Source organism: Canis aureus, chromosome 22 (assembly GCF_053574225.1).
Source record: "Canis aureus isolate CA01 chromosome 22, VMU_Caureus_v.1.0, whole genome shotgun sequence".
Classification (NCBI taxonomy): Eukaryota; Metazoa; Chordata; class Mammalia; order Carnivora; family Canidae; genus Canis; species Canis aureus.
In genome coordinates this window covers 37,807,447-37,820,296 of record NC_135632.1, presented here as the reverse complement: position 1 = coordinate 37,820,296, position 12,850 = coordinate 37,807,447, and the positions used below count along the sequence as shown (strand labels likewise).

General features: G+C 35.9%; 1 protein-coding gene and 1 long non-coding RNA gene across 26 annotated transcripts in view; one reads left to right on the top strand and one right to left on the bottom strand.

Moving 5' to 3' along the window:
* Window positions 1–12,850, bottom strand: part of RBMS3 (RNA binding motif single stranded interacting protein 3) — a 1,278,684-nt gene that overhangs the window by 429,628 nt on the left and 836,206 nt on the right. The window lies entirely within an intron of this gene.
* Window positions 1–12,850, top strand: part of LOC144294016 (uncharacterized) — a 58,023-nt gene that overhangs the window by 29,513 nt on the left and 15,660 nt on the right. For 4 of the 5 annotated variants that reach the window (XR_013361396.1, XR_013361395.1, XR_013361397.1 and 1 more), the window contains one exon: window positions 12,106–12,237. This is a non-coding gene — a long non-coding RNA (uncharacterized LOC144294016). Of the gene's footprint in view, window positions 1–9,500; window positions 9,590–12,105; window positions 12,238–12,850 lie in introns of all 5 variants that reach the window. The other variant, XR_013361399.1, reaches the window with a different exon arrangement.

The following is a 12,850-nucleotide window of genomic DNA, read 5'->3' as shown; positions in this document are numbered from 1 at the left end:
GATGTGTTGATATCACCATTGTGGTTTTGATTCGCATTTCCCTGATAATTAGTGATATCTTCATGATTTTTAAGATACCTATCCAAAACTTCCAGAAGCTTTGCATTTCTTAATCTGACAAGATCCCTCACTATCCTTATAGTTGGAAGTATAAGCTAATTAATATAATATGAGGATTCACTATCTATGTTTATTGACTATATATTATCACTCCCTTGGCAAATTTACCTATAATTCAGAACACTCATCCTTCTGAGTTTTCTGATCATAACATATGATGTGTCAATCTAAAATTTAGTCCTCTTTTTAATAAAGTAAGAAAGGAGATGATGGACAAATCTTGAGAGATTTATTCTAACCAAAGTGTGATAAGCAGAAGGATGTCAGTTTCATCTCTAGTCTCTGGCTTTCTTATGTCCAATGCAGTATCTACACTGTTTGCCCTTGACGCGCCCTTTTACTTTCTCTCTGCCTGCCCATTCAAAACTTAGTTTAGATTTCATCTCCCAACATGCCACTTCCAGGTAGAAGAGCTTGTTCTTTCTTTAAATACACATAGTACTTCCAGACCTCTCTACTGCTATATAATCACTACCCTGACTTTACTGATATACAGGTATCATAGAGTAATGAAACAGCAATCTTTAGTGTCACAAATTATCCATGAGCTATCCTCAAGTCCATTTCTACTATGTCAGACTGATGCCATGTAACCTATTCTTGCCAATAGACCATGAGCAACAGAGATTATATATATATCTTATTCCAGGCTAAAATGCCGGTGATACCTTCCCATTTGTTTTCCTCTCTTGGCTTCTGTCACCTTGGAAGACACTTGCTGAAATGCATAGGGTTTCCAGATAAAATATAGGACTCCCATTTAAACTCAAATTTCATTAAAACAGAAAACAATTTTCAATGTAAGCATGTCCCAAATGTTGTATGGAATATACTTACAATAAAAATTAGTATTATACAAAACTATTATGCTATTATACTATAATACTACCTATTGTATACCAGTATTACACTACAATACTATATAAAATGTTATATATTAGACGCTAAATTACTGTATTATTATGCTATTTGCACATTGAAAACATACTATTATCGTATTTTTTTCTAAAATGTTGAGCTTCAGATGAAAATCAAGTATTTTTTTAGTATAATTATGTGCCAAGTATTTACACTAAATATTTATACGAAAAAACAGTATTTACCTGAAATTCAAATTTAACTGAGAGAATTCTATTTTATACGCTAAATCTGGCAACCCGATGAAATGCAACCTCACAAAGTGGAGGGAACCTCAATCTGTGACTTACTAGGTGAAAGAGAGGGTCTGCTGATCTGCCTCAGACCATGCTGATAAGAAATAAACATTCCCTGACCTCAACTTCACTGAGATTAGGGATTTAAATGTTACTGCTAAGAAGTCTCAGCTCTCCTGACTAGTATAGTACCAATGGAACATAAAGTTGAAAGAGACTATCAGACTAGATACTTGAGAGCTCAACTGGCAGGGTAGATGGCTTGATTTTACACTGATGAAACTGGGAAGGTGTGAATATTTAGGGTACTGATACTACCAGAGCTGATTGATTTTATTTTACATTTGGTTACTATCTGTGTGTCGGAGGGTGAGGAGGGGGAGTGGGGGCGTGTAGAGTGCGCACATGTGTGTGTATGAATGTGCCAATGAATAAGAGAATGAGGCAAGCACCAGGTAAGCAATAGGATAAAAGAGTAGGATGTAATATGATCACTGTCAGAGAACTTAGTTATTGGGTCCATAAAGCAAGAAACAAGATTTTAGTACCTGAAGTCCAAGAATCATATATTGGCTTTTTTTTTTCCTGTGGCCTAATACAGGTACCAGGCTTGTTAAACATTTCATACATTCCTCCTAACTTGAAATATTTTTCTGGGTTAACGTCTGTAAAAATCAATCCAATGGTATTCCTTTTCTTTGATTTTTCTCTGAACCCAAAGTAACCAGGGTTAGAGGACCAAAATCTGCCTTATCCCCTAGCTTGCCTTTTTCTATAAACCCAAGGATGAATATATTCTTTATCCCTAAATACTATGTCTGCTACCACACAAATTCCAGATGTCACTAACAGCCACCAAGAAGGTAAAAATATCAGCAGTGGGAAAGGAAGAGCAAAGCAAAAATGAGGAGTAAAACATAAAATGAGAGAAAATAAATGCAAGTAATCCATACAGATGATGAAGTGGAGGAGGGGGTAAGATGGAAAGAACAGAAGTAGGAAAAAAGGAAAGTTTTGTGCCATGTACACATCTTTGTTTCCCTAGTCATTCCTTTTTTTTTCCCCCTAGTCATTCCTTTGGCAATTTGTATTCACAGAAAGAACATCCAAATATTAGTTGACTTTGACTCTCATTCACCAGTTTTCATGTATGAGAATTAGGCTTGCTATGAAAATAACAACCATTAATCAGGATTTTCCATCTCAACAAACATTCCGTACTCCAGAGCTTGGCTATTGTCTTGCTGGTGCAATCTTTCTGTAAAGAACTGGCCTGTCAAACTGGGAGAATTTCTTCCTCTCTGGTTGGTTATAGAATGGAGAGTTAGATGCTGACTTGGGGCAAGGGGAAGTTACCTGTCCTGGACCACTTGTAGCTCTACTACTAGATGGCTACTTTGGAAGCTGACAGATGACACTTGACAATGAGTTTGTAGAAGCCTAGTTGATCTTCTGTTTTGATACAGTTTTCCTTTTTTCTTATAAAGCTCTGAAAAACTTTATAAGAACCTCTCCTTTTTCCCTTCATTAACTTTTGATGACTGGATTTCTTTCTTGAGAGAAAATTCAATCCACAAACAAGCTTATCCAGCAACCATGAGTAACGTGGGAACTGGCTCTACGTCTATCAGATCTGTATTAACTCTTTGCAAGGGTTCAGACTCGAATCAATGGCAAATAGTTTCTTTAAAATATCTAGTAGTTTTTCTTACCACAAAATTTGGTATTTTGTGTCTTGCATTTGTGGCCTTTGAAACTCTGAATTAAGGAAAAAACTCTCAGCAATAATGATAATTTTGGTCAGGTCTGTATTTTTCTCTTTCTTTGCTAATGGAATTTATAATAAGGGGATGATACTGTTTATGTTCCAATTGCTGTTTTAAGTGACTGATGGAAGAGGAATGACAGACCAACTGCTCATGATCTTGTTGAATATGAGCAGCAGGTCATTAGCTATATTGCACTAATAAATAGTAAAATAATAATTATTAACCACAGTAACTGAGTGATTTTCTGAATGGCATTTAAAGTGACAAGGGACAAATTCTATGCAAAATTTAAAGGGGTTAGGGCACTAATAAAGATAAAACTCCATAAAGTATTGACATCTAAACAAAATACAATTTACTGTTACTAGAAGATATTTTCTAAGATTTCTAGACATAAGCAGCACCTTCAGAAATTATAAACTTTTAGGAAAGATTTTATTTATTTATTTGAAACAGAGAGAGCACGAGCGGTGGGGGGGGCGGTGGTGCGGGGGCAGAGGGAGAGGAGAGGGAGAAGCAGGCTCCCCACTGAGCAGGGACCTCAACACAGGGCTCAATCCCAGGATCCTGGGATCATGACCTGAGCTAAAGGCAGATGCTTAACCAACTGAACCACCCACGTGCCCCAGAAATCGTAAACTTATTCTCATCAACTATCTCTGATTCAGGTAGGAAACACGTGTCAAAGTCCTACGGCACCCTCAGTTCCATGGTAGAAAGAGTCTACTCCAGTGAAGGAAATATTTATTTCCTGTTACCTAAGTGGAGTCTTGCCTATACCCCAGCCTGATGCAACTCTAGACTAGCAAAACAACATTCACCTGGACGTCACCACCATTGTGCTACTGTGCCCAAATGCATACTCACATTTTGTTAAAAAGTTAGTTCAAGTTTTTAAAAACAAACAAAAAAATTTTTCTTCCTGTCCTGGAAAAAAATTCCAATTTCTTGTAAGGTAAGCACATCAGGTAATATTTGAGTGACTGATTGATTGAGATATACATGAGAAGTGGTACAAGGTGAATTGTTTTTCATTTATTGCCTCTTTACCATTTGGGGGGCATGCTTATCTTCTAACTTAGTGTCAGACAGCTGTGGAGGCGACATGGCAAATTCAGTGAGGTTCAAATCCTAACTCGACCATGTACTAGCAATACACCCTCTGGCATTGTATTTCACCTTTCTGTGCCTCATCCAATTTTGTAAAATGAGTGACAATGAGTGATACGAGTAGTACTGGCATGAAATTAAATGAGTTTCTATAAACATGTATATGTCACCAAAAAATTCCAGTAAAATATTAAGCACTAAATCAAGCCTTCTCTAAAAGCTGGTACTGGTTTTTTGTTTTGTTTTGTTTTGTTTTTTAATCAGTATGTTTTATTCTGGAGAATTTATTGCTAAGTATGGAACAAAGCTTTCCTTAGGAAAACTGACATTTTGGTACAGAAAGAATAGAGTGATAAAAGTGTTCACAATGAGAATATAATTTCATATTTAAATAGAAAAGCTAGGGAGGGACACAGATCTGGGGATTTAGAGAGCCTTCCAAGCTTCTCTCTATCGCTGAAAAGCTCAATTCACAAGCTATCTCACAACATTATATAACAAACTTGTGAAATACATCCTTCTCCAAGAAAGAAAAAAAAATATCTTCATTGGCAATGGTCATAATGGTGTCCGGAGACAAGAAGAAGTTTTTGTTGGTGGTGGTAGTTTTTCAGACAAGCTGAGAAAAGCCGAGATTATAATGTTAAATACAGCAATCTACTAGTTTATAAGTGAGTGTGCATAGTTATGGATATCTTCAACCTAGAGCTGCAATGCCTATTTCTTTGAGGTTCTGAGAGTTTGAACCTCCCCTTTAAAAACTTAATTGATGGCATTAGAGAATTTACAAGGATACACAATATTTTAAGATTTTATTGGAAGTATCTGCTTCATTGTCACTGCATAAACTTTTTAGTATTATGAATTTTTTTCCAAATTGAAACATTTTTGCTTTTTTATTTGATCATGAAAGTAACGTAATATATACAAAAATATCAGAGAGTATTATGAAAATGAAATTACTTCTAATCTCACAATTTAAAGATAGCATCAGGATGCGTGGGTGGCGGCTCAGCAGTTGAACGTCTGCCTTTGGCTCAGGGATAGGGGATCGGGATCGAGTCCCACATCAGGCTCCCGGCATGGAGGCTGCTTCTCCCTCTGCCTGTGTCTCTACTTCTCTCTCTGTGTCTCTCATGAGTAAATAAATAAAATATTTTTTAAAAAATTTAAAGATAGCATCAAATCCAGAATCATATCATACTTAATGTTTTATACTTTCTTTTCCAACTAACAAGGTATTATGGATAGTATATCATGTCAGTACATAGAGACACATGGTATCATTACGTTATGTAGTATCTCATTGTATGAATAAACTATAATGAACACGTAATTATTTCCTACCGAATGGCTTTTTAATTTGTTGCCCCTTTGTTGCTATCATTAAAGAAAAGTTACAACAAATATCATTGTAGATAATATCTTTATAGATTTTTCTAAATATTCCCTTAGGATAAATTACCAGAAGTGAGAATGCGATGTCAAAGGCTGGACACTTTCATAAAGTCTTGATATGGCATCAAAATTGCCCACCCAAAATAAATTAAAAAAAAAAAGATTAAAAAAAAATTGCCCACCCAAAAGGTTGTATCAGTTAACAAGCCTTCACCCGTGTGTATAACCAGAAGTCAGCAAACTACAGCCATGGGTCAAATCCCACCCAATGCCTGTATCTGTAAGTACAACTTTATTGGAATACAGTCATATCCATCAATATAGACCACAAAGTAGGTCCTTTATAGGAAGTGTTTGCCAACCATTGATATAAACCCTTGTCTTGTCATGACTGGCTATCATGAAACACATACAGACATGTGCAAACACACACATATACACACAGTTTTCCTCCTTTTTTCTAATATAAAAATAATCTCTTCAGCAAGATTTCTAGTCATTCAAGAGCACTGTAAATCTTACAGAAAATTATGAAAACTTACCTCAGAAAAAAATTAGAAAACCTCTTTGTTTTCTAGACAGATGACTGAAACTCAGAGAGTATGACTGAGATAATATAATTACTGCTGTAATCAAGTCAGATGCTTGGACTCTCACTTAGTGATCTTTCTACTATGTTCCAAATGGTTCAAAAAAAGTGGCGGTGGGGGGGAAAGAGAGAAGAAAAGAAAGTTCTGGATTAAGAAAACTATCCAAGGGAGTTTTTCTACTAAAAAACTAAATTTGTCAGATTTTTCAAGAGAGCATGGGCCAATTCTATTTCATTAGTGAAAGAAAATTCTAAAACTTTCTAATGTATTAATAAATAATCTCCTAGGATCTTAATGTTTCTCTACTTTTCTCTTTTTCTTTTCAGTACTTTCTCTATTTTCCATTACTTTATGTGATTTTAAGCTCTGCCAAAAATAATACTGAATTAATGATCTTTAACCTCTTGCTTTTTACAATCTGGTTGGAATATATAGTTACAGTGTAAGAATGCATTTCATTGATTTTTTTTTCTTCCTCCTTGGTATAAAGTATTAGGGCTACAATTGTAACTAGCTGATAATTCTCTTAATATATAAAAAAATATATTACTAATAAAAAGTATTTGCTGTTTCTATAAGGAAACATCAATAGGTTGATGAACAGTTATTTGACATTTTCTACTATTATAAAAGTTATTTGATCTCTTTCCAATCTCTTTAAAAGTTATCTCAATAATTGGGATGCCTGGGTGGCTCAGTGGTTAAGTGTCTGCCTTCGGCGCAGGGTGTGATCCCAGGTCCAGGGATGGAGTCCTGCAACAGGTTCACTGCGAGGGGCCTGCTTCTCCATCTGCCTATATCTCTGTCTCTCTCTCTCTCTCTGTGTCTCTCATGAGTAAATGAATAAAAAGTCTTTTTAAAAAGTCATCTCAATAATTATAACTCATTTGTTTTAATAATTATGTATATCTTCTATTTTGAAAGAGTATTATTACTTTTCTAAAACTTAAAGTCTGAAAAATAATGAATATTGTATTCTTACAGTTTCTTTAAAAAATCAGACCTTTTATTTGGTAAATAAAATTATTATATCATATGTGAGTTTTTTCCAAACATTTTTCAAAAAAAAAAAAAGATCTAAACTATTCAAATATTGTGGCATTTGTTAGCCACTTTTTTTCAGATTTTATTTTCTGGTGTTACCACCAGTCAAGTTCAGAAAATGTCAACAGTTGCCCAATACATGCAGCAAGACTTGGGTTATTTTTGAATAGTAACACTCACCTCTAATGCAGAACTCGACAAACAAGTCTCTCAAAGATCAAGGAAAAACACAGTTTTCAATCTGTTTATTACCCTCTCCACAGGTGGTAGGCTCTCCCCTCTGCCCACATTCAGGAGACATTCCCTTATTCAAAGAGGGGATACTGTCCCGAGGTTTCTTTCACCCAATGAACATACTGAGGCATTATTTCTCTTAAACTTAAATCATTTTAAAATATTTTTATTGCTTCTGAAAACTCTTATGGTCTATTAAATTTTACCTTTACCAAGGATAGTGAACAGTATTTTATAGATTACTTAAGAGATTCTCTGATCTTTTTACAATAAGCAAGAAAAGAAGCTAGTCATTGACATAAATGCCCCTAGGGGATTTTAATATAAGAGGAATGGAGAATTATTCAAACTTTACAACTGTCAGCCAACCTAGAAATGGCTCAACATTTATTAGAACAGGGTAGTTAACAGGAAGAAAACTGTCATCTCTCTTGCCATTTAAAAACTGGGGGTGTTAATTCCTGATATGGGGCAAAGAATACCACCTACTTGTTCAAATAAGTGACAGGCAGTTGGGTACATGAGACTGCACTTTTGGAGAGAGATCTGAGCAGAATACATTTTGGGGAGTTTTTCACATACAGTGGTGCTTAGAGCCATATTTTATATTCATTAATATTCATTTAGTGCTCAGCAGCGTGCAATTTAGGCCCATCCACCTAAGGCAGTTAGAGGTGACGCTGAGAGTAAATTTGGTTAGGCCACATTCATGTCCCTGAAAGACACACAATGGCTATGCAGTTTTCTGTGTATTTCTCAGCTCATTTCCCTGATATCATGTGCAAGCGCAGGCAATTGAGTGAAGATGAGTTGCAAGCATTTGCATGAAAGTAATAATGCAATTTGGCAGCATAGGGAAACATGTCTGAGTAACCTCACGGATTGTGAAGAAATTGATCCCTATGTCAAATGGAAATGAGCCCAAGGCTAGGTCTCTACTCCTTCTAAAAGAAATATTATGGGCATGCACAGAAGTTATTTGTTCCCAGGCATCAGCCCAGACCCACGGCCACATATCAGTGCCACCACTCAGAGTACTGGCATGAAGAGGTAAATCCACCCTGCCAGGGTACAATTCTGGGCCACAGTTCTACTTGCTAATGAAAGCCAGTAACTTAACTTATCCAGCCTTGGTTTTCTAATCTGTAAGATGGATAATTACTTTATCTATGTTGGAAAGCTAGGACAGAACTACACCAAGATCATGAATATAAAGCCTTGCTTCCAGATTAATAGCACAAGTAAATGTTAGTTAGGGGGAGAACTGGTGGAAGCCTTCTGGATACAACTCAATACATCACAAACACAACTGAAAGATTAGGTGCAACTATTGATTGTTAACAAACAGATGTACAGAAGCTTATACAGAGGAGTCAAATGAAAAGAAGTAAATTAACTGCCTAATGCAAGCTTCAATAAAGGTGACACATGACCAAATTAAAGAAGGAAAATATTCTGTAGTCATACATTCCAGGGAAAGTGTATAAGATTCAGGTCTTCCTTCCAATTTGTATAAAGGAAGCACTTATTCTTGTTTCAAATCACTTTATCTTTAAGGAATGGATGGGTATAAAAATAGCCCCTTTACAATGTACTAGGAAGTATGTCCTATGGACAAAGCAAGATGTAAGCATGATTTAGTGTAAATTGAAGCTAAAACCTAAAGATATTTAATAGTTTAAATGAACTTCTATTATATAACCCCTTTAGGGGCAGTTTTAAAATGTCTTTCATTTTCACTGTGAATGAAACCTAAAGAAAGGGACAGACTAACAAAGCAGCATCTTGGTGAGACAGAAGAATGTGTGAGTGATGAGTGTTGCTAAGCTTTTGAGCAACCCTACAAGGAAGATGATGAACGTTTCTTTCCCTCAAACTCTTTTAAGGAATAAACAATCACCGCTTGTGAATAAGTAAACTTACAGAAAAAACTCTTTGATTCTCTTTTAGTGACTATAACTGAATATGCAAGGATTTGAGAATTTTAATGACTTTGAACTTTGTGCATGTGGGGCACTCCCAATATCTTGTCATTCTTTAATAACTCTTGGAGAAAATAGAATAACATTTCACCTTTTCAGAACACCGTGAAAACCAGCAATTAAGTCAAATGGAACTCCAAAGAACTAAAGACAAGGCAGAGAGAGTTCATGTGTAAAAACCAACCCAGGTACTTGATACCTAGACGACCAGATTCTATTTATTCTTATTTTACTCACAGATAAAATTAGCTTCGTTATCTGATTTTCAAATTCCTGAGCACATTGGATGTAACAAATGAAAAGGGGCTAAAGAAGCCATAGGGCTGCTACAAGGAACAGCATGACTCACACTCCCAAAGGCACAGGAAGCTGAGGCTACTTGTGTAGGACAAGCATTCTAAGGACCACAAAGAGCCACAGAGTTAACTTTGCTTTAATGTAGAACTAAGTTAAATATTCTGAATTGCTAAAAGAGTTATTTTTATGTGGCACATTCACCTTTAAAAGGCAAGAAAGATTACAAACCAATCTGAGAAAGATTTTCATTATTAATAGGTAATTTTATTTTTTTGGAAACAGTAGTATGTTTTGTTTTCAAAAGGGTAAATCCTCAGCTTTGAAAAACTCACATATCCATTATAAATCATTTTCTAAGTCCCAAATGACCATGGTATTGGCTGCCAAATGTAACCACCTAAGTCAGAAGTCCAGACTTCAGTTATAATTTCTGTGATTATTCTATTCATTCATCTGTACATATTTTTTTTTAAGATTTACTTATTTATTTGAGAGCAAGAGTGAGAGTGTGTGCATGCCAGGTGGGGGAAGAGCAGGAGAGAATCTTCAAGCAGATTCCTTGCTGAACAGGGAGCTCCACACAGGACTCAATCCCATGACCCATGAAATCATGACCTGAGCCGAAATCAAGAGCTGGACATCCAAAGGACTAGGCCACCCAGGTGCCCCCACTCATTTATGTATCCTATTTCTCTATTATATAATCAAAAAGTTTGTGACTAGGGGAAAGTAAGCACAAAAAAATGAAAAAAAATTCATCTTCAGCATCAATGTTTGAGAAAGTACTGTGATGATCCTAGCTATTTTAAATATATTTTCTCATGTAATCTTGATAATCATAAAATTTAGCATTCTTATTTTATAGAAGACAAATAGACACACATCTTGATAGTCACAGAGGTCACAGAACATAACCCAGGATACACAGCTGGGTATGGATCCAGGTTGGCTTGACAGTGCTGCCTGCCTCCCAGACAGCATGTGCCTTTACTGACCACAAGGACTAAGTCAACCCAAGTGAACCACTTGCTACTTTATAATAGGATGGTGTTTATAAAGTTAGTACTGAAAAAATTCAAAGCCTGTAATTTGAAATTATAAATCTACCCATAGTACCGTTTTTAGGACCAGAAAGATTCAAACTCACAAGCTTCTAAGTAACTCTTATTAAATAAATTAAGACATATATTTTAGAATTTTCTGCCAGGAAAAACTGTGGCCTCCCCTGAGGAACTTCCTTGGTTATAATAAGTATAAAGATGCTTCTTCTTTGTGTCCCTTTTTTATTTGTGTTACCAGGAAGCTGGGCATTCAAAACAGTATATATTTCCTTCAACTTTCTGTCAGTGTTCTGGGTTTTCTATTTCTAGTTCGAGTTTATTGTATTTATTGCAAAGCCTATGCTTTTGTAGGTCACCTCAAGTCTTTCATGGGAAAATACAAGTACAAAGGCTGATAAAATTTGTAAATGTGTTTCTGTATATGATTGCAACATAAACACTTCAATATTTAATTGATTACCTGTAGATCCACTTTTATCTTTATTCATGTTCCTCAAGTAAAATCCAATGTAAGTCTATAGTACCTTTCTATGATATGTGATAAACTGCCCAACAACATGAATCGTGAATTACATTTAGGGCTAAATATCTACATTAGGTTAACATGATGGGTACAGACTGTTTCCCAAGTATCATGGAATTATCTGCTCTCTGATAATCAAATGTTGTAAACGGGTACATGCATTCACAGACACACACACTCACACACACACACACACACACACGCAGACACACATCCAACAGAAGGACCGAAAATCTTGCCAGTTTGATGTGTTAATAGTCAGCCATGACTTAAAAGGTGAGGATGAAATGAAAGAGGACTCAAACTCATAGTGTCAGAGGCAGAATTTGTTTTCATGAGGGCTCCTAAGTGGTTCTTGTAAAAATGGTACAGGAGTTCCTTGAAACAACTTTACCTAAGAAATTTTATTCAAGGTGTTTGAGTAACTTCTTAGGAGTTCATGGTATTTGCCAGCAACTGTGGACTTTACGTAGCTGTTGCCAAGGCAGCGGATTTGGAAGTTAGAGTGTCCTTCTATAAAAATATTGTTCTTTTCTAAATAAAAGAGTATTTCATCTAGTAAAAAGACATTGGGGCCAATATTAGGGTCCTAACAAACCATTTCAAATTTCACTCTAAAAACACATCAGTGCTCCATTCTGCTCACACAAATATATTTTCAAATTGGGAAAAAGAGAAGTTATTTGCAAAGGTTATAAATGGAGTAGCAATTCAGTGATAAATAACTTAAATGCTTCATGTTTTTCCTAGAAAAGCTACATTTTTGCTACATTCTCCATGTGCTGGTTTTATCTTTCTTACTTCTTATCCCATTTCCCTTCAGCCAAAGATCTAGAAATACCTTCCTCTTTATTAATACAATAACACATCAAAATCTATCTGGAAAAAAATATATTTGGAAATCTAGGAAAGCTATCATTCCTTTGTGTTTCCAAGACAGGAAGCACATAGTACAGTAAGTATGAAATAATAATTATTATTTTCCTTTTCCTCACCTTATAATAGTATTAAGGACAACATGTTTGGGTCCCCCTAAAATCCGTATGTCAAATCCCTAACTCCCAACAGTATAGTTTTAGGAAGTAGGGCCTTTGGGAAGTAATTTGGTTTATATGAGGTCATGAGAGTGGAGCCCCATGATGGGAATTAGAGTCCTTACAAGAAGAGAAAGAGATGAGCTAGGTCTCTCTGCTACATGAGGATAACCAGAAGACACCTGCCTACAAACCAGGAGAAGGGCCCTCCCTGGACACCAAATCTGCCTGCACCCCGATCTCAGGTTTACCAACTTTCAGACACATGAGAAGTAAATGCTTGTTTAAAGCACCCAGTCTATAGTATTTTTGTTATAGCCCCCTAAACTGACAAGGACAAATACTCTTTCAAGAACCCACAGGTGGTGAAAGTATTAGTACACTATCTCAAAAGTCATTTCAAACTGCATCCCTGAGATACGCTGACCAACACTTTTAGCTCTGGCCCAACCCTTCCATTTCTGGTTATCACCTACATTCAGGGGAGAAACTGCTTTTGTCAACCTAAGTGTAAGAGAGACAGCCACAGAATGT